The sequence below is a fragment of the Rattus norvegicus genome, chromosome 16, assembly GCF_036323735.1.
Source record: "Rattus norvegicus strain BN/NHsdMcwi chromosome 16, GRCr8, whole genome shotgun sequence".
In the NCBI taxonomy this organism is placed as follows: Eukaryota; Metazoa; Chordata; class Mammalia; order Rodentia; family Muridae; genus Rattus; species Rattus norvegicus.
In genome coordinates, this window is record NC_086034.1 from 27,546,600 (window position 1) to 27,566,717 (window position 20,118).

General features: G+C 38.6%; 1 non-coding gene across 1 annotated transcript; it reads left to right on the forward strand.

The window, feature by feature from the left end:
* The first annotated feature begins 19,222 nt into the window (after positions 1 to 19,222).
* On the forward strand, positions 19,223 to 19,354 carry LOC120097599 (small nucleolar RNA SNORA17). The gene has a single exon (XR_005495168.1). It is a non-coding gene; the product is annotated as a small nucleolar RNA SNORA17 (small nucleolar RNA).
* The last annotated feature ends 764 nt before the right edge of the window (positions 19,355 to 20,118 follow it).

Below are 20,118 nucleotides of genomic sequence, written 5' to 3' on the forward strand. Positions count from 1 at the left end.
TCCCTCAGAGCCCTCCCATGCATTCCTCCAAACTCTTCTTCAAATTCATCACCTTTTTTCTTTTCAGCAAGACAGGGTCTTTCAATGAATAAATTTGGCTGGACTAGCTGCCACCAAGCCTCAAGGACCTCTGCTTTTCCAGTGTGGGGATGACAGGCGTACCATACCACACTGTGACTGGCTTTAGTATGTAGATGCTAGAACTCAGGTCCTCATGCTTCTGCTGAGAGGATTGACTGACTGAACCGACATGCTAGCCCAAGCATTGCTTATTTTGTATTTGCTTTGTGGTATTTTAGCCTTAATACTAAAGGATAGAAGTGCCTCCTTTGGCTTCGACTAAAAATTATCTTTTCATAAACGAAGGCAAAAACTGATTTACGAAGCAGTGGGAAAAAGTGTCACCTGAAGTATTTGCAAGAAACACTTTGTTGTGGATAAGACAAACCATGCCATGAAGTAATGTGGAACAGAAGTCACAATGGAGCTTGCATTGTTTTTGTTGTTGTTGTTGTTTGTTTGTTTGTTTGTTTTGTTTTGTTTTTATGCTGACTATATATTCATTGTAAAGTAGTATTTGTTACCATGGTGGAAAGTACATCCCATATTTTGAAGTTCCACAGTTTCTCAGGGCTGGGTATGTTTTGAAGAAACAGTGTTTTTGTCCCTGTTTGAATCCTTTAAACGCACCCCATCCAAATGGTTTGTACGAGAACCAGCTGCACTATAATTCTTGCCATGTTTACAGCCCTTTCATCTCTACTTGTACCTTTCATTCAGTGCTAAGAGCTCTTAGTGTGACTCTTGGCTTTCAGTGTGCTTGAAGTACACACGAGCAGAAGAAGCACCTGCCGCATGCTCTCTGATGAAATGACAACTCACAGAGAACTCACCATTATTCACTGTCCTAACAGTTATTCATGGTGGTTTTCAACAAAAGGAGTTATGTGTTGTTCTCCCAATAGGAAGAGAGATTTCTCCTGAGAGCTGCACAAAAAAAGGATAAATGGAGTCATTTGTTTCCATTATGTGTGTCATTGATGGTGAATTTCCTCAATGTTTTATCTGTAAGACTTTCAAGAGGGAAAAAAAGAGACACAATCAAAAATTCATATTGTGAGATTCAGCATATATAATTCAGCATTTATAAGTAAAGGCAGTATAAGTTAAGAAAACATCCTGTGATATTGGAAAAACATTGTGCTTTGCTTATATATTAGTAATTGTTTGACATAATAAAAAAGTAAATGAGTTCTTATATTTTTTAATCAAACAAAATAATAAAGTAAATAGCAATAAAAGTAATAATGGTTAAATAATAATCAGGCACCAAAACAGATTCCTATATATTGTATTTATATATTTATGTAAATATGTGAAATAATAATAATCAAGGAAAAAGAGGGAGTGGTAGGATATCAGAATGGTTGAAGGGGGAACTGATGTAATTAAATTTTAATTGAAACAAATGATTATATTTAAAAATAGTATGCATTTCCCTCAGGTTCTGCACACACTCTTTTGTAATATTTATGTTTATTATTTTTAGGGTATGTGCGTGTGTGTGTGTGTGTGTGTGTGTGCGCACATGTGCATGTTCCCATATAGGCCAGAGAGGGCATCAGAGTCCCCTAGAGCTGTAGTTTCAGGCAGTGAACCACTGATTGTAGAGGATGAGAAGAGAACCACAGCCCTCTGCAACAATAGTGCTCAAGCTTGATTACTGAGTCATCTCCCCAGCCTTCTTGCCTGTGTTCTTCTTTCTTGCTGACTGGGTATGATGGTTTAAGTTTACTCATAGGGCCCTCTGTAGATGCATGGTATGAAGGTGATAGAAGTAAGGAAGTAATATTTGCCAAATATAACAAAAAGCCAAACAACTAAATATAGAGGATAAACAGCTAATTGAGATATTTAAACAATTTCTGCTCAGATTCCAAATTTGATTAAAGCCTGCATTTTAATAACAACTTAATAGCAAGTGGACTACCTTAGCAGACCAGCACCTGAGCTTGGACACACAAAGTTTAATGGTGGATCTTAGTACCCGGATTCTCATTGGCATATGATCCTGTTATAATGGCTCAAAATATAAAAGAATATTAGACATCTTGGAATTTCTCATGAATACTCTCCCTGGGGTCCTATTTTATTTTGGCTTTCAGGTGGTCACACAAACTAGCTTGGACTCTTACTTATCCTGAAAATGTACTGTTGTTTTTAAGGCAATAGACAAATTAATCCACTGGATAAATTACCTTGATGATCTCAAATAATTTTTCATTTCCAGTGTATTTTCATATAAAAAATTAACATATATTTATTAACTGTCATAGGTATCAGATATTAAAAAAAAGAATATATAGATTATCTTCCTTGCTCTTCTGTTAATAAAAAATGAGAATATTTTTTAAATATTTTAAGGTGAGGTATTTGATTACAAAATTAAAGTAAATGTACCATAAGGAATAATAATAATAATAATAATTAATATAATTAATTAATAATAATTAATAATTGATGCCAATGACTGATGATGAGTTAATCATCAGTTACATTCCTGTGGTTCTCACCATGGGGAAGATTCTAAAAATCTTATCAAGAATAGTCATTACTCTCATTTTTAGAGTAAGCCCCAAGTCACATGTTGAACAGAACAACTAGGAAATGGAGGTACATAACTACTGTCTCGTCTGAACCTTGGGACTTATTTTAATGATTAAATAGCTCCAAATAAAAGAATATCTTTCTAAGGGATAAAGGGAGACAAACAGAAACTGGTTCCCTCACACCTACCTTGATATTTGAAAAAGTCTGAACAATCTCTCAGATTCATACATATATATACATATACATGTATATATATTATATATGTATATGTATAAATACATATATGTGTTTGTGCATATGCATATATGCTTGTAGCATTATAATCTATAATCTTCCATTTATAATTATCATCTGTAAGGTTATCTAGGGAAAGGCCTTTTGTTATGCAGCTATTGCCTTATAACTTTTGCAATTATTCACGAACTACTCTTTCTCCTATTAACTTCTAAGCTGTTGATTCTTGCTGTTAGATATCTTACAAGATTTATCCCAAGGTTTGATGCTAACTAAATCAATAAATGTCTATCCTTCACAGGCTAGACTAGAAATAGATACTATATCCTTCACCTTCCCAAGAGTCTGTAGTCTTCTTGTGGCATTGTGAGACACTTGCTTACCACTCTACTTCTAAATCCTGGATTTATAGGAAGGGCATTCCACTATTCATTTTCCACTGAAGATTATTTCTCATAGTCCAGACTTATATATGAATCTACATCTATTTCCATAGTGAGAATGATAGCAGTTTCCACATTACAAGTACATTTCCATGAAGTGGCAGAGAAATAGGAAAGAGTTGGGATAGAAAGAAGCCTGCATCAATAGTCCAGTACCATGTAATAATAAATGATATCAGATTGTTCGTAGTCAGCCTGGATGGAGAAGCAAAAGTTTGAGAGAGAAATCTGCAAGTCTGATTTAATCTGTCTCCTTTTGTCATATTGTATCTCAATGGATATTATAATTATAGCACCGTGAGGAATATGAGTCAACCGTCAGACTAAACTTATGTTGGGAGTGACATTTGCTGCTCTTTCAGACTCAGTAGCAAAGGAAAAGGCAGGAAAGATAGACTTTGTGTGTTCATGACCCGCACCAGGGACTCTAATTCTTTTCCTCAACCACATTATTTATTTCCACTATCATTAATCATGAAGCTTGGTTTTGGGTCCTGGGAGTGTTCCTTGCTTCTCACAGAATAGACACAGTGGAGAAGCCGAGAGCTTGCCAACATCTGTCCTGAGTTCCAGAGCAATAAAATATGGCTAGATTTCTAAGTCATTCTTTTTAACTTTATATTTTGATATCATCTTGAATAACTTGGATAAATGCCGTATTTCCATTTTTCTGTAATAAATAGAAAGCTGAATAAGTCCTATTCATTATCATAAAATAAGGTTGCCATTAGCCTTACTCTACTATGTGATTAATCACCACCCTAAGGAACTGCTCGAGATAAATTGTTATAAATTTCTGCTGTGCCTGGTGATGCATGCCTATAATTCCTGCACTCAAGACAGAAGGATTACTGAATGTTCAAGGTCAGCTGCTCTAAGTGAGTTCCATATTGGCAAGAGTTACATGGAAAGATCTGTACCTAAAAGGTCAGTGGTGACTGTTGAGATGACTCAGTGGTTCTAGTGCTTGCTCCACAACTGTGAAAATAAGAGGTGTGATCTCTAGAACCCACAAAAAAAGATGGTTGGGCATCATGGCTTGCCCGTAGTTCCAGCACTCTAGAAAACAGAGACGGGGTTGGCAAAATAAGGTGGCCAGCCAGAATGGCGGCATCTGTGAACACTGGGTTCAATTGAAAGCCCTGCCTCAGTGAGTAAAATGAAAGTGACAGAGAAAGACACTAGTCATTAATCTCAGGCTTCCGCATGTATACACATGCACATACACAAATGTGAATACATACATTCTCATCATGCACAAACACACATAGAAGAAACTTTTAAATGAGGACATAAGTAATTATACAACTCAAGTTACTACTTTTACTAATAAACCTCTAACATTTTGCTGTCTTAACAGTGACATGACAGCATCTTGCTGTTCAGTTATTCTGGATTTCATTCTTGACTTTACTAATAGTTTTAATAATAAATAAGTAAAAACAGCGCCCTGAGCAGACCTTGGAGGCTTGCTCCACACCCAGTCCCACACCACCCAGAGAAAGGTGACTCCCAGGTGCTCTAATGTGCCTGGGATCACAGGTGAGGAGGCCACAACTGCCCCAACACCGAAGTAACAAATCCAGGCGCACAGGAACCCCTGCCTGGCCAGTGGCAGTGGTTCCTTCCATTTGGAAGATGGAACCAGAGCAGACCCGGGGCAATGGTTGTGTGCCCATGCCTAAAGGGGGTCTGACTCCCTGGTGCTTTGAAATGCCCAGGATCACAGGATAACAGGATCACAGGGGAAGCTCGACTTCCAGGAGATTGGATACAATCAGGACCACTGGAGCTCTGACACACTCAAGAACACAGCTGAGACTATAACATCTTTCCCAATACCCTGGGTAGCTGGGACCCCCCACAGAAACCAGGGAAACACAGTCCCATGCCCATCCAAAGGAAAGGGATCCTTCCAGCTTGTAGCTGTACCCAGAGCAAACCCAGGGCTCTGGCTCCCCACGCATTCCTGCAACACCCTGAGATAGTTTGACTTCCCTGACACACCCAGGATCTCAGGACCACAGGATCCCAGAATCACAGGATCACAGAGATAGCTGAAAGCTAAGGCATTCTGTCACAAGCAGGATCACACGAGGGGCAGTCTCCAGTGAAAGACAGCAAGGGCAGGTAGCACTAGAGATAACCAGATGGCTAGAGGCAAGCACAAGAACATAAGCAACAGATACCAAGGCTACTTGGCATTATCAGAACCCAATTCTCACAGTACAGCAAGTCCTGGACACCCCATCACACCAGAAAAACAAGATTTTGATTTAAAATCACATCTCATGATGATGATAGAGGACTTTAAGAAGGACATAAATAACTCCCTTAAAGAAACACAGGACAACACAGGTAAACAGGTAGAAGCCCTTAAAGAGGAAACACAAAAATCCCTTAAACAATTACAGGAAAACACAAACTGGTGAAGGAATTGAACAAAACCATCCAGGATCTAAAAATGGAAATGTAAACAATAAAAAAAATCACAAAGGGAAACAACCCTGGAGACAGAAAACCTAGGAAAGAGATTAGGAGTCATAGATGCAAGCATCACCAACAGAATACAAGAGCTAGAAGAGAGAATCTCAGGTGAAGATTACACCACAGAAAACATTGACATAAGAATTTAAAAATGCAAAATGCAAAAAGATGGTAACTGAAAACATACAGGAAATCCAGGACACAATGTAAAGACCAAACCTAAGAATAATGGGTATGGAAGACAGCAAAGATGCCCAACTTAAAGGTTCAGTAAATATCTTCAACAAAATTATAGAACTTCTCCAAACTAAAGAAAGAGATGCCCATGAACATACAAGCCTACAGAGCTCCAAATAGACTGGACCAGAAAAGAAACTCCTTCTGACACATAATAATCAAAGCACTAAATGCACAAAACAAAGAAAGAATATTAAAAGCAGTAAGAGAAAGGGAGCAAGTAACATATAAAGGCAGATGGATTATAATTATACCAGAATTCTAACCAGAGACTATAAAAACCAGAAGATCCTGGCAGATGTCACCAGAGAAGACAAATGCCACCCCAGGTTACTATACCCAGCAAAATTTCAATTAACATACATGGAGAAACCAAGATAGCCCATGACAAAACCAAATTTAGTATCTTCACACAAATCCAGTCGTACAAAAGATAATGGAAAACTTCAATACGAGGAGGGAAACTACACTCTACAAAAAAAGCAAGGATGTAATCTTTTTTCAACAAGCCCAAAAGAAGAGAGTCACACAAACATAATAACAATTCCACTTCTAACAACAAAAAAATAACAAGAAACAACAAGCACTATTCCTTAATATCTCTTAACATCAATAGACTCAATTCTCCAATAAAAAGATGTAGACTAACTGACTGGATACATAAACAAGACCCAACGTTTTGCTTCATATAGGAAATGCACCTCAGTGATAAAGACAGACACAACCTCAGAGTAAAAGACTGGAACACAATTTTTGAAGCAAATGGTACCAAAACCAAGCTGGAATAACCATTGTAATATTGAATAAGATTGACTTTCAACCAAGAGTTATCAAAAGAGACAATGCAGGATACTTGTCAAAGGAAAAATTGACCAAGACGAACTTTCATATCTGAATATATGCTCTAAATGCAAGGGTACCTACATTCATAAAAAAATAAAAAAAAACTTTACTAAAGCTCAAAGCAAATATTGCTCCTCACACAATAATAGTGGGAGACTTCAGCACCCCACTATTGGACACCCACCCCATCAATGGACAGATCATGGAAACAGAAACTAAACAGAGACACATTGGAAGTAACAGAAGTCATGGATTTAATAGATACCTATAGAACATTTCATCTTTAAAAAAAAAAGAATATACCTTTTTCTCAATACTTCATGGTACCATCTTTAAAATTGACCGTATAATTAATTGGTCACAAAACAGGCCTCAACAGATATAAGAAGATTGAAATAGTCCCTTGCATCCTATCAGATCACCACACACTAAGGTTGCCTTCAATAACAAAAAACAATAACAACAAAAACAGAAAGCCTACATCCACAAGGCAGCTGTTCTCTACTGAATGATATCTTGATCAAGGAAGAACTAAAGAAATTACAGACTTTTTAGAATTTAATGAAAATTAAAGCAAAACATACCCAAAATTATGAGACACAATGAAAGCAGTGCTAAAGAGCTTTCTCATAGCTCTGAGTGCCTCCAAAAAGAAAGTAGAGAGAGCATACACTAACAGCTTGACAGCACACCTGAAAGCTCTTGAACAAAAAGAAGCAAACACTCCCAAGAGGAGTGTACAGCAGGAAATAATCAAACTCATGGCTGAAATCAACCAAGTAGAAACAAAAAGAGCTACACAAATAATCAACAAAACCAGGAGCTGGTACTTTGAGAAAATCAACAAGATAGATAAACTCTTATCTTAACCAAAGGGAACAGAGAGCGTATCCAAACTAACAAAATCAGAAGGGAAAGAGGACATAACAACAGAAGCTGAGGAAATTCAAAAAGTTTTCAGATCCTGCTTCAAAAGCCTATATTCAACAAAACTAGAAAATCTGGAGGAAATGGACAATTTTCTAGACAGATACCAGGTGCCAAAGTTAAATCAGGATCAGATAAACCATCTAAACAGCCCTGTGAACCCTAAAGAAATAGAAGCAGTCATTAAAAGTCTCCCAACTGAAAAAAAGCCCAGGACCTGATAGTGCAGAATTCTATTTGAGCTTCAAAAAAGATCTAATATCAAAACTCTTCAAATTATTCCACAACATAGAAACAGAAGGAACACTAACCAATTCATTCTATCCACAGTTACATTTATATTTAAACCACACAAAGACCCAACAAAGAAAGAGAACTTCAGACCAATTTCCCTTATGAATAGTGATGTAAAGAAAACTTAATAAAATTCTCTGAAACTGAATCCAAGAACACATCAAAATGATCATCCATCATGATCAAGTAGGCTTTGTCCCCGGGATGCAGGGTTGGTTCAATATATGGAAATCCATCACATAAAATGAATTCACCATATAAATAAATTCAATGAATAAAACCACACAATCATCTCTTTAGATGCTTAGAAAGCATTTGGCAATGTTCAACACCCCTTCAATAAAAGTCTTGCCAAGATCAGAAATTCAAGGACCACACCTAAACATAGTAAAAGCAACATAGAGCAAACCAGTAGCCAACATCAAACTAAATGGAGAGAAACGTGAAGCAATCCTACTAAAATCAGGAACTAGACAAGGTTGTCCACTCTCACCCTACCTATTGAATATAGTACTTGAAGTCCTAGCCAGAGCAATTAGACAATAGAAGGAGATCAAAGGGATACAAACTGGAAAGGAAGAAGTCAAAATATCTCTATTTACAGAGGATATGATAGTATACTTAAGTGACCTCAAAAGTTCCACCAGAGAACTACTAAACTGATAAACAACTTCAGCAAAGTGACTGGATATAAAATTAACTCAAATAAATCAGTAGTCTTCCTCTCCTCAAAGGATAAACAGATTAAAAAAGAAATTAGGGAAACAACACACTTCACAATAATCACAAATAATATAAAATACCTTGGTGTGACTCTAACCAATCAAGTGAAAGATCTGTACAAGAATCTTAAGTCTCAAAAGAAACAGCCATTCAGAGCCTGTCCCACATGTGGCCCATATATATACAGCCACCAAAACTAGATAAGATTGATGAAGCTAAAAAATGCATGCTGAAAAAAACCTGATATAGATCTCTCCTGAGAGACACATCCAGAGCATGTCCAATACAGAGGTCAATGCTAGCAGCAAACCACTGAACTGAGAACAGACCCCCCTTGGGGGGGAATTAGAGGAAGTATTGAAAGAGTTGAAGGAGCTTGCAACTTACAATGCCAACCAACCAGAGCTTCCAGGGACTAAACTACTATCAAAAGTCTATACATGGACTGACCCAGGGCCCCAACTGCATATGTAGCAGAAAATAGCCTTGTTGGGGCACCAATGGAAGGTGAAGCCCTTGGTCCTGCCAAGGTTGAACCCCCAGTGCAAAGGAATGTGCAGGGGACAGTAAAGGGGATGTATGGGGGGGGAACACCCATATTGGGGAGGGAGAGGAGAGGAGATAGGGGCTTATGGACAGGAAACTGTGAAAGGGAATAACATTTGAAATGTAAGTAAAGAAATATTTCTAATAAAAATTAAAGAAAAAGAATCTCAAGTCTCTGAAGAAATAAATCAAAGATTTCAGATGACAGAAAGACCTCCCATGCTCATGACTTGGCAGGATTAATATTGTAAAAGTGGCCATCTTGCTGAAAGGAATCTACAAATTCAATGCAAACTCTACCAAAATTACAACTCAATTCTTCACAGAGTTAGAAAGAGCAATTTGCAAATTTATTTGAAATAACAAAACTATATTGAAAACTATTCACGACAATAAAAGAACTTCTGGGGGAATCACCATCCCTACCTCAGACTGTATTATAGAACAATTGTGATAAAACTGCATAGTATTGGTACAGATAGGCAGATAGATCAATGAAATAGAATTAAAGACCCAGAGATGAACCTACATACTATGGTCACTTGATCTTTGACAAAGGAGCTGAAACCATCCAGTGGAAAAAAGACAACATTTTTAACAAACTCACTGGCTCATCTGGCAGTGAGCATGTAGAAGAATGGAAATCTATTTATTCTTATAGCCATGTACAAAGCTCAAGTCCAAGTGGATCAAGGACCACCACATAAAATCAGATACACTGAATCTAATAGAAGAGAAAGTGGGGAAGAACTTTGAACACATGGGCACAGGGGAAATTTTCCTGAACAGAACACCAATCAATGGCCTATACTCTAAGATCAAGAATCGACAAATGGGACCTCATAAAATCGCAAAGCTTCTGTAAAGAAAGGACACTAGCAATAGAACAAAATGGCAACCAACAGAGTGAAAGAAGATCTTTACCAATCCTACATCTGATAGAGGGCTAATATCTAATATATACAAAGAACTCAAGAAGTTAGACTCCAGAGTCAAATAACCCTATTTTTAAAAATGGTGTACAGAGCTAAACAAAGAATTCTCAGATGAGGAATATAGAATGGCTGAGAAGCACCTAAAAAATATTCAACCTTCTTAGTCATCAGGGAAATGCAAATCAAAACCCTGAGATTCCACCTCACACCAGTCAGAATGACTAAGATCAAAAACTCGGGTGACAGCAGATGCAAGCTAGGATATGCAGAAAAAGGAACACTCCTCCATTGTTGGTAACCACTCTGGAAATAAGTCTGGCAGTTTTTCAGAAAATTGGACATAGTACTACCTGAAAACCCAGCTATATCACTCCTGGGTGTATACCCAAAAGATGCTGCAACATATAACAAGGACACATGCTCCACTATGCCCATAGCAGCCTTATTTATAATAGCCAAAAGCTAGAAAAAACCCAACTGTCCCTCAACAGAGGAATGGATACAGAAAATGTGGTATGTCTACACAACAGAGTACTACTCAGCTATTAAAAACAATGACTTCATGAAATCCTTAGGCAAATGGATGAAACTAGAAAATATCATCCTGAGTGAGGTAACCCAAACACAAAAGAACACACATGGTATGCACTCACTGATAAGTGCATATTAGCCCAAAAGCTCAAATTACTCAAGATGCAATCCACAGACCACATGAAGCTCAAGAAGAAGGATGACCAAGATGGGAACGCATTTACTGATAAGTGGATATTAGCCCCAAAACTAGGAATACCCAAGATTCAATTTACAGACCACATGAAGGTCAAGAAGAAGGAAGACCAAAGTATGGATGCTTCAGTCCTTCTTAGAAGGGTGAACAAAAATACTCATAGGAGGAAATATGGAGAAAAGGTGTGGAGCAGAGACTGAAGGAAAGGCCATCCAGAGATTACCCCACCTGGGGATCCATCTTATATAGTCACCAAACCCAGATACCTTTGTGGATGGAAAGAATTGCATGCTGACAGGAACCTGATATAGCTGTCTCCTGAGAGTCTCTGCCAGAGTCTGACAAATACACAAGTGGATGCTCACAGACAACCATTGGATTGAGAACAGGATCCCCAATGGAGGCGTTACAGAAAGGACTGAAGAAGCTGTAGAGGTTTCTATCCCCATAGGAAGAACAACAATACCAAACAACCAGACACCCCAGAGTTCCCAGGGACTAAACCACCAAACCAAAGAGTACACGTGGAGCAACCCATGGCTCCTGCTATATATGTAGGAGAGGATAGCCTTGTTGGACTTCAATGGGAGGAGAGGTCCTTGGTCTTGTGAAGGCTCCATGCCGCAGTGTAGGGAATTTCCAGGGTTGGGAAGAGGGAGGGAGTTGGTGGGTTGCTGAGGGAGCACACCCATAGAAGCAGGAGGAGGGGAATGGGATAGGGGTTTTTCTAGAGGGAAAACGGGGAAAGGGGATAACATTTGAAATGTAAATAAAGTATCCAATAAAAGAAAAAAATAAAACATAATTATGTAGCTGATAGATGATCCACAGATTGATAAATGATAGATATTTAGATTGATAGATGGTAGATAGACAAGTAAATATATGATAAATATATTGATAGATAGATGATAGGTGATGGATAAATAGGTGACAGATGGGTAGATAGATAGATGGATAGATACATAGAGACATAGAGAATAAAGAATAAGATAGGTGATGGTATAGATGGATGATTAATATAAAATATATAATAGACTGGTGTATGTGCAAATAGATAATAAATAGAAAACAGATGATCTATAGATTGATATAGATAACAGTTGACATGCAGAAGGATAATAGATAATAGATGCCACATAATCAATAAAAGCAGATGACAGGTGATATAGATTCTTGAAAGAAGATTATTGACAGATTGATTTATTGATATATGTATAATTTATATACAACTGATAGATAGTACATAGACAGATTAATAGTAAATGGACAGTCAGATAGGAAATGAACTAGGAAATAGGAAGTGAGAAAATAACGTTTTCATCATTCGGTAATTTTGTTAATATACACATAAAATTCCAAGAATCTGCCACTACATTATAAAAGCTACTAAAATAACATTTCAAAATGTAAAACCTATGTATCAAATCTTCTCTATACAGCCCATGAAAGATTATAACAAATCTTAAAATGTGAGATCATTTTGAAGAAAATTATATTTTTTGAAGTATTGAGTGATATAAAAACCAAATTACAGCTGGAAATTGTATTGGATCCAAAGCTACAAAAGACAGTATCATATTATTCTCTCAAGTTACTAAAGAAAATTGATGTAGCTGTAAAAAAAATGTGGAACCTGATGAGCTATCATGAAGTGTGCTTGGCCAGCATAGCTAATGCACTCCAGATACGTATAAACTAGTATGATGGGATAGATTCTCTTCCTCAGCATCAACATTTCCTCAATGTTCATAACACCAGCTCAGAAAAGGTTGCACTTTTATATGGATGCAGATAAGCACCAAGTCTGCACACAGACATGTTTGAAGATGGAGCCAAGAATCTAAACACAAGCAGAAAGCTGCTTTTAGGACCTGAGGGTAGTGCTTAGCCCAGAACTGGCAAGAGAAGAGGAACTCAGTCCCTTATAAACTCTTCAGCAGTATGCCTCAGATGAACGGAGATTGTTTCTGAGAACATACAGACAAGACCTGACATCTTCTGCTTGACATCAACTTGGTGAGATGGTTTTCCCTAGGGAACTATAAACAAGTGTACTGGTCTGGAGCTTTCAAGCTACCATGTTTATAGGTATTTGGTACACATTAATACAAAATTAATAAAAGCCACAAAATTATATATTCAAATAATGGCTTCTAAAAGGTAATGTGTACAACTGTGTGGTCAGAGTCTGAGTCAGGTGATTCCTGGTCCTTGGCATCCTGTTTGAAGGGTTAATAAAGCACACACAGACTTGTAAAAGTAGCATGAATACTTGTCCAAAGCAATGTGATAGGACAGGTCAGATGCATGGTGATGATTGACAGCAATCTACACTCATAAGGATACTCAAAGGCTTCACTTACTGTTTGGAGGTTCATTTTATGGTGATCAAAAGGAAGAGTTTAGTTGCTAAGTGGTATAGTGTAAAGGGTTCTTTATTCTGACTCATAGATTAAGTTATTTAACTAGGATTTTTTACTTTACATGCCCCTTCCCATACTGTATCTGGTGTTAATCATATGCACTTCCAATTATGCACAATCATAACCTAAAGAGGGTTCTCCCTAAAACTTCACTTTGAGGACGGTTTGTCTTACTGAGCATGCACCAAAACCTAGCTTTGCCTGAGTTAGTCTCCCTACTTTCATATTCAGCATAACTAGGGTTTGACTGAACTCTTTCTCAGTTTGATAGTTGTTTGAATGAGGAGAAACCATGAGCATTGCTTAGAGAGGGGTGTTCATGCAGCTCAGTGCAGATGGTAGTCTTGGGTTGCTAACAAGTTTCTCAGAGACATGTTCATATTGGGGTGTGTGTATGTTCAGTACATTCAGGTGAAGAAGGTCTCAGGCTTTGAAGTGCACAGCCCAAACCAAGTTCAGTCCCGAGTCACTGAGTAAGTCCTTATGCTTGCCTGCAACGAAATGTATAATGTATATCACGGTGCTTGAGGCTGTACTTTTTCATCTGGAGTCCTTCTATTCCTTTTATTCTTGATACATTTCATTAATAGGTATGGCGATGTAAATGAAGTGATGTTTGAAAAGCTAAAATATTTACAAATAACTGGCTTAAGCAGAAACAAATGTTTCTAATGTAACAAATGTAACTAATGAAAATATCCTTTCCCTCATAAAAGACAGCAAACTACTTCTTTATATAATTGGATAGAATCAAATCACCCTCCAGTGCTCATCTGAAAAGCTCCTCCTGCTCATACAAATCCTTAAGAAGTGAGACTCTACCGTCCAATGAGAAGGGCAAGATAGGACTTTTGATGATGACACAGAGGTAGGTTCGTACCCCACCCTGAGATAGGCAGAATTTTCACAAGTCATTGGAAGTGTCTTCTGGTAGAAATATGATCACATATCATATTTTTTTCTGATAGAACATTCTAGACACTGGTGGATTATCATAGTTGACTAGTGAGAGAAAACTTAAGGTCTCTCTAATGCAGTGGTTCTCAACCTTCCTATGCTGCAACCCTTTAATACAGTTCTTCATTTTGTAGGGACCCCCAACCATAAGATTATTTCTTTGCTACATCACAGATGCAATTTGCCTACAGTAATGAATTATATGATATTCACAATATTTGATATTGAACATCAGGGGGGTAGCAACCCACAGGTTGAGAGGCACTGCTCTAAAAGGGAGTTTAAAATGAGAGCTGTGGGAGAACTGGAGGAGGGGTAATGCTCCCAATAGTCTAGTTCCCAGGGAGAGATGGTATTAGCAAAGCTGTGCATGACTGAATGTACCTCGGGATTCAAATGTGGCCTGAAAACAATCTTCTCTGTTAGATATGAGCCAAGCCAAACTAACTTGGGGCTCTTGGCGATGATTTGGATGAGTAGAATTATGACAGCCACCACAAAGAAAACTCCATGGAACCATGTGGTCTCGTTTCTCACAAGAGACAGATGGTGCAACGGGAGCAGAAACAAAGGTATCCTAAAAACAGATCCCTAAAACTACACCTAGCACTCACCCATTCAAGACAGCTGGGTGGATTGTCTACACAGACCTGGAGGACACTGCATAATCAGGAAACTGAAAAAAGGAAGTATACAGTGTGGTGGGTTGGTCTGATGCTGCTCATATTCTAATGCTAAATACTGGCTCTCAAGATGTGGTTGTGCCCAACTAGCAGGTCATCGTGTACATCAAGTGATGGGAAGCAAACCTTGCTCCCCAATTTAATGAATCAATAAAAGGCTAGAGCATGTGATTGGGCAGTAAAGGGGGAAAGGTGGGGCTTAAGGATCGAGTGAGTGGGTTGCAGGTAGAGGGAGAATAAGAAGGACATGGAAAGTGGAGGAGGCTGCTGTGACAGGAGATGGACCGTGGGCACATGACCAGAAAAACCAGCAAGTAACAAGGCAATTTATGGCTGGGAAATAAGTTAGAATAGTTCCATTTCTCCCAATCTAGGCTTAAGGCTTTTAAATAAAATACCTAGATCGTGTGTTTTTATATGGGCTAGATGGAATTATAAATTTGTTTTACAATAAAGAGCAAGACCATTTTACGATTCCCAAATCCTTATTCCTTTTCCATCAGTCACATGGTAAAGCATTCAGACTTGAAAAATATTCCATGAAAAGCATTCAAGAAAAGCTATCAATAGCTTCTAATAGGAATCCATTCAATTGAGTCTAATCTTTTACATAGATTAGATTAGTGTTGATTAAAGAGCTGAAAAATTGCAACTCGGCATCAAAAACCTGTGTGCATACATCTGTGTGTGGTCTCTGTGTGTGTTTGTGTGTGTGTGTTTATGTGTATTTGTATGTGTGTGTATGTGTATGTGTGTGTGTGTCTGTGTGAATTTTTTCAGACCTTCAAAAAAGCTGACATTAAAATCTTTTTTGCCTGTGTTCATTATTTCAAAGCTCTATCAGAAAGAGGTGCTGTAGAACCTGTCCTCAAAAATTATCACAGAACACTTTGTCACATAAGTAAGTGAATGAGCAGACGAATGCATTGGCTCTGTGAGGAGAGTCCGATTAACAAGGTATACATACATATAAACTAGAACATATTAGGTTTGTATTAAATTCTTTTGCATTATCTATGGTGCTATGTGTACAAACTTAAAGTCACATCACTCCAGCTTCACAGATTTTGCTGTGACCCCTTTCATACATCACACTGAACCAAGTTGAAGCTTCTACAGTCGAATCATAGCCTTCATCATAAAACAGCTGCCTAACCCAAGGTCACACTGTTTTCTCTCAACCCATGGCAGGTAGGTAAAGAAGGAGAAATATAAAGATCCAACCCACCACCTCAAGTTCTGAGTAACTGAAAAGTTATCATAAACCTAGACCCTCTACCCAATCCAGTTATTATTACTCTAGATATATTTTAATCCCAGGAACACTCCCAATAGGCCTCTACCCATGTCAATCATTCATTTAGCACTCTAGTGAATTGGCCTGTGACTAACTATAACAGTGCCAAAACCTAGCTATCTACGGGAGTCTGATGGGATGAAAAAGCATAGTGTCTCTCTAAAGGGAGCTCATGAGAGCCATAGGAGAACTGGCCTCTAGTCTGCTGTAGTTCCCTTGATAATTCTACCAATAATGTCAATTCAACAGTAAGTGCTAAGAAAATTAGCAAGTTCATTAAGGCAAAACAGCCCAAGCATATTATGTAGAAATGCATTTTTATCATAATAAAAAAATCTATTCTCCTTTTTTCCTATAAAAGATAGCATATGGGTAATTGTTACACTCCCATGTAATGTGGGATTGCAAAAGAAGAGAAAAGCTCTGTGTAGTTAGCTTCCCAGGGAGGACAACAGAAGTCTCTTAATAGAATTCCTTCCTGAGATCTTTTCTAATGTGCATTGTCTTCTACAAAAAACAATACATTTCTATTCTTGCTTTTTAACAATCGTGCACGCCAGAAGGAAAGCACTGCCCATGGGAAAGAGAGATAACAGCTCCGGCTGCAATGCTGTTTTGATATTTCAAGCACAATTCGGGCATCTTGCCTTTCCTGACTCCTACAAATTAGAAGGCACAAAATAGACTGGCACTTTGAATTTTGCAAAGCAGATAAGCTACAAAAAGAGCCTTCCCTAGTCCTCATTACTGCAAACCCTCAAGGCAATTTTAAGCATAAAAATAAGTGCTTAATTACAATTAATAACCAAAGGGCTTGTGTATGAGTATATTCTTCAAACTCATATGACATAACTCCTCTGATCCTCACTTGCTGTATACCTTCTTTATTTGTGAATTTAAACCCCCCTCCTCTTTATTTTTCTCTCACTTTCTACAAGGATTAACAACGGTAAAGTGGCAACCTGCAGAGTTGAGAGTTGTGAGCTCTGCCTTGCTTGTTAGAAGTAGAAAAAAGTTCAGAAATTAACTCAGAACAAGGGACTGTGACTGTCACTCTAAAGGTGAAATTTAACTTGGACTTTGAGATGATTATCTTTGCACTAATTTTTATCACAATTCATATCCCTTTATCCTTTTATTACCTTAAAAGAAACAAAGTTACGTATGGAGAAACTGAAGTGATGCTAACTTTATTTCTCTGTGCTTAAAAAGAAAAGGACTTACTAGACTTCTGTGAAGTACAGTGCAGATCCAAAATTCAGTCCACCAAGGAAATATGTAAGTCATGTATATTAATAATGGTGCCACCTTAGAGCACCATAGCTCAAGCTGTGTTGGGAAACCTGTTATCCAAAGCAGAGCAATAATACTAAATGGCTATGTCCATAACCCAGAGATCAAATCGATATGGAGGAAAAAGAATAAGACAAAGTGTTAGACAGGTAGGGAATGGAGGCGATCTGTAACTGGAGGAGGGGTGAATATTATGAGAAATCAGGTGCTCCATGAGCCTGCCCTCAGGAGCATAGGGCCAGAAGCCACATCCTCAGTCACCACTGTTGCAATAAGTTATGTGTTTTTCCCTATGCAACACATGTACCCTTTAAAAGGCCCCCCTGACATCACAGTCCTTTGTCTCATTCTCTCTATTTCTTATCTCTGTGTCTGTCTCTGTCTCTAATGTTCTTTCATGACCTCACTCCAAGACATCTTTTTGTGCCCCCCCCCAATAAATCTCTTGCATGAGATTTTTTGCATGGTATGATCTTACCTTGGCCCAGATCCAGCAAAGGAGTCCTTCGTCTCCTGAATCCTAACATGGGTTCTGACACTAAATCCTACCAAGTATGATCAAAATATGTTGCATAGAACTCTAAAAGTATTAAAAAGATTGTTCACATAGAAAAAACACTAGTAAAAATTTTAAAGTAAATACGACAGACACTTCAAATAATGGTGTTGGTAATTTTGTTTATTAAATCTCCCAGACTCCAGCCAGGGAAGCAAGTAGGCTAACTGCCAATTTTTGCCTCCCCCTCAACTCCTCCAAAACCCTTTCTCCCAGTCTTATTTCTAGCTCCATAGCACACCACCTCCTGAAAAAATCCTTTCTAAGAACCACAGATGTACATAAACCAATGAACAAAACATCCAGCAAAGATAAGACCAGCTACCAGCACCTGTAATTACAATTTTCCTAACCCCAGATGCCTCGGGGTTAGCATAAAAACACAATGGATAGCAGCTAGAAAAATGTGTCTCCGCTAGAGCCTAATCATCTTACAAAAGCAGGCCCTGAAAATCCCAACATAGCTGAAGCATACGCACAAAAAATTTAGACTTTTAAAAATATAATGGAGATCCCAAAAGAGGAACTGAATAAATCTCTTGAAGAAACCAATGATAACACAATGAGAGGAAATGAATAAAACAGTTCAAGACCTGAAAGTGGAAACAGAATCAATAAAGAAAACCTAAACTGAAGGACATCTAGAAATGCTCACTAACAAAATACAAGAGATAGAAAATAGAACCCGAGGCATTAATACCTTGGTCAAAGAAAACGTGAAATCTAAAAGAATTCCACCCCATTTTTTTCAGGAAATCTGAAACACTATGGGAAGACCAAATCTAAGAGGAATATGAACTGAGAAAGGAGAAGAAACCCAGGTAAAAAGCACAGAAAACATTTTCAATAAAATTATGGAAAAAATTATTAACCAAAAGAAAGGTACAAGGTACACAAAGCATACAGAACACTAAATAGATTGGACCAGAAATAAAACTTCCCTCACCCCATAATAATCAAAAGACTAAAATTACACAACAAAGAATACTAAAAACTGCAAGAGGCCTGCCCCTAGAGGCATTGCGGGTGTGGCTGCTGTGTCACACATGTGTCACTAGGTGGCAGAAAGAAGAGAGGCTATGTCTACCATCAGTGTTCTGACCTGTGAACACTTGAATAATTAGTAGCTGAACATTCCCTGAAAAAAGCAAGCCTGAGATAACCACCAGTGCAGTGCAGTGCAGACCTGGGGTGTGCAGACCACACCTAGGTGACCCCGTACCTGGTGCCATAACACACAAGCAGGATGCAGCACCCTGAGAGGATCCCAGACACTCAGAGACCTCAGGTACCACTAAGGGGAACAAGTAATCAGAGAAATGGAGAGGAAGAGACACAGAAGGATCTGGGTACAATGAAGAAAGCAGAACTGGAGACCTGAGAGTGGTGAGGAAGAGCCTGATGTGAGAAGCTGGTGATGTCACCTGAGAATATGGTGGGGTCCTGGCCTGTGCTGCCAACGGGGGCCACCTCTGGGTCTATGACACCACCAAAGCCCAGAGAGCGCTAGTCAGGGCTGCCACCTGGGACATGTTGTCTGACGGGTGTGCAGAACTGGCCTTGTCCCTAGCCTGGTGCAGAACTCAGGATACTGGGCCCTGCACCTCTCTTAGGCAGCACATTAGAGCTGACCCAGACGGCAGAAGTCCAGGAGAGTCAGCCCCAAGAGCATGAGTGTAGGAGAGTTCGTCCCACCTCCTGTCAGTGACATGAGCAAGAGAAGGATAACCCTACAGTAGGCAAGAAAGCAGGCCCTGCACTTTACCTGCTGCAACACTCTGGAGAGCAGGCCCTGTATCTCACCTGTCAGCTTAGTAGAGCTGGCTCTGGGTGTGGTGGCTGCAGGCGAGCTGTCCCTGAGGGTGTAAGTGTGGAAGGGCCAGCCCTGCCTCTTGTCTGT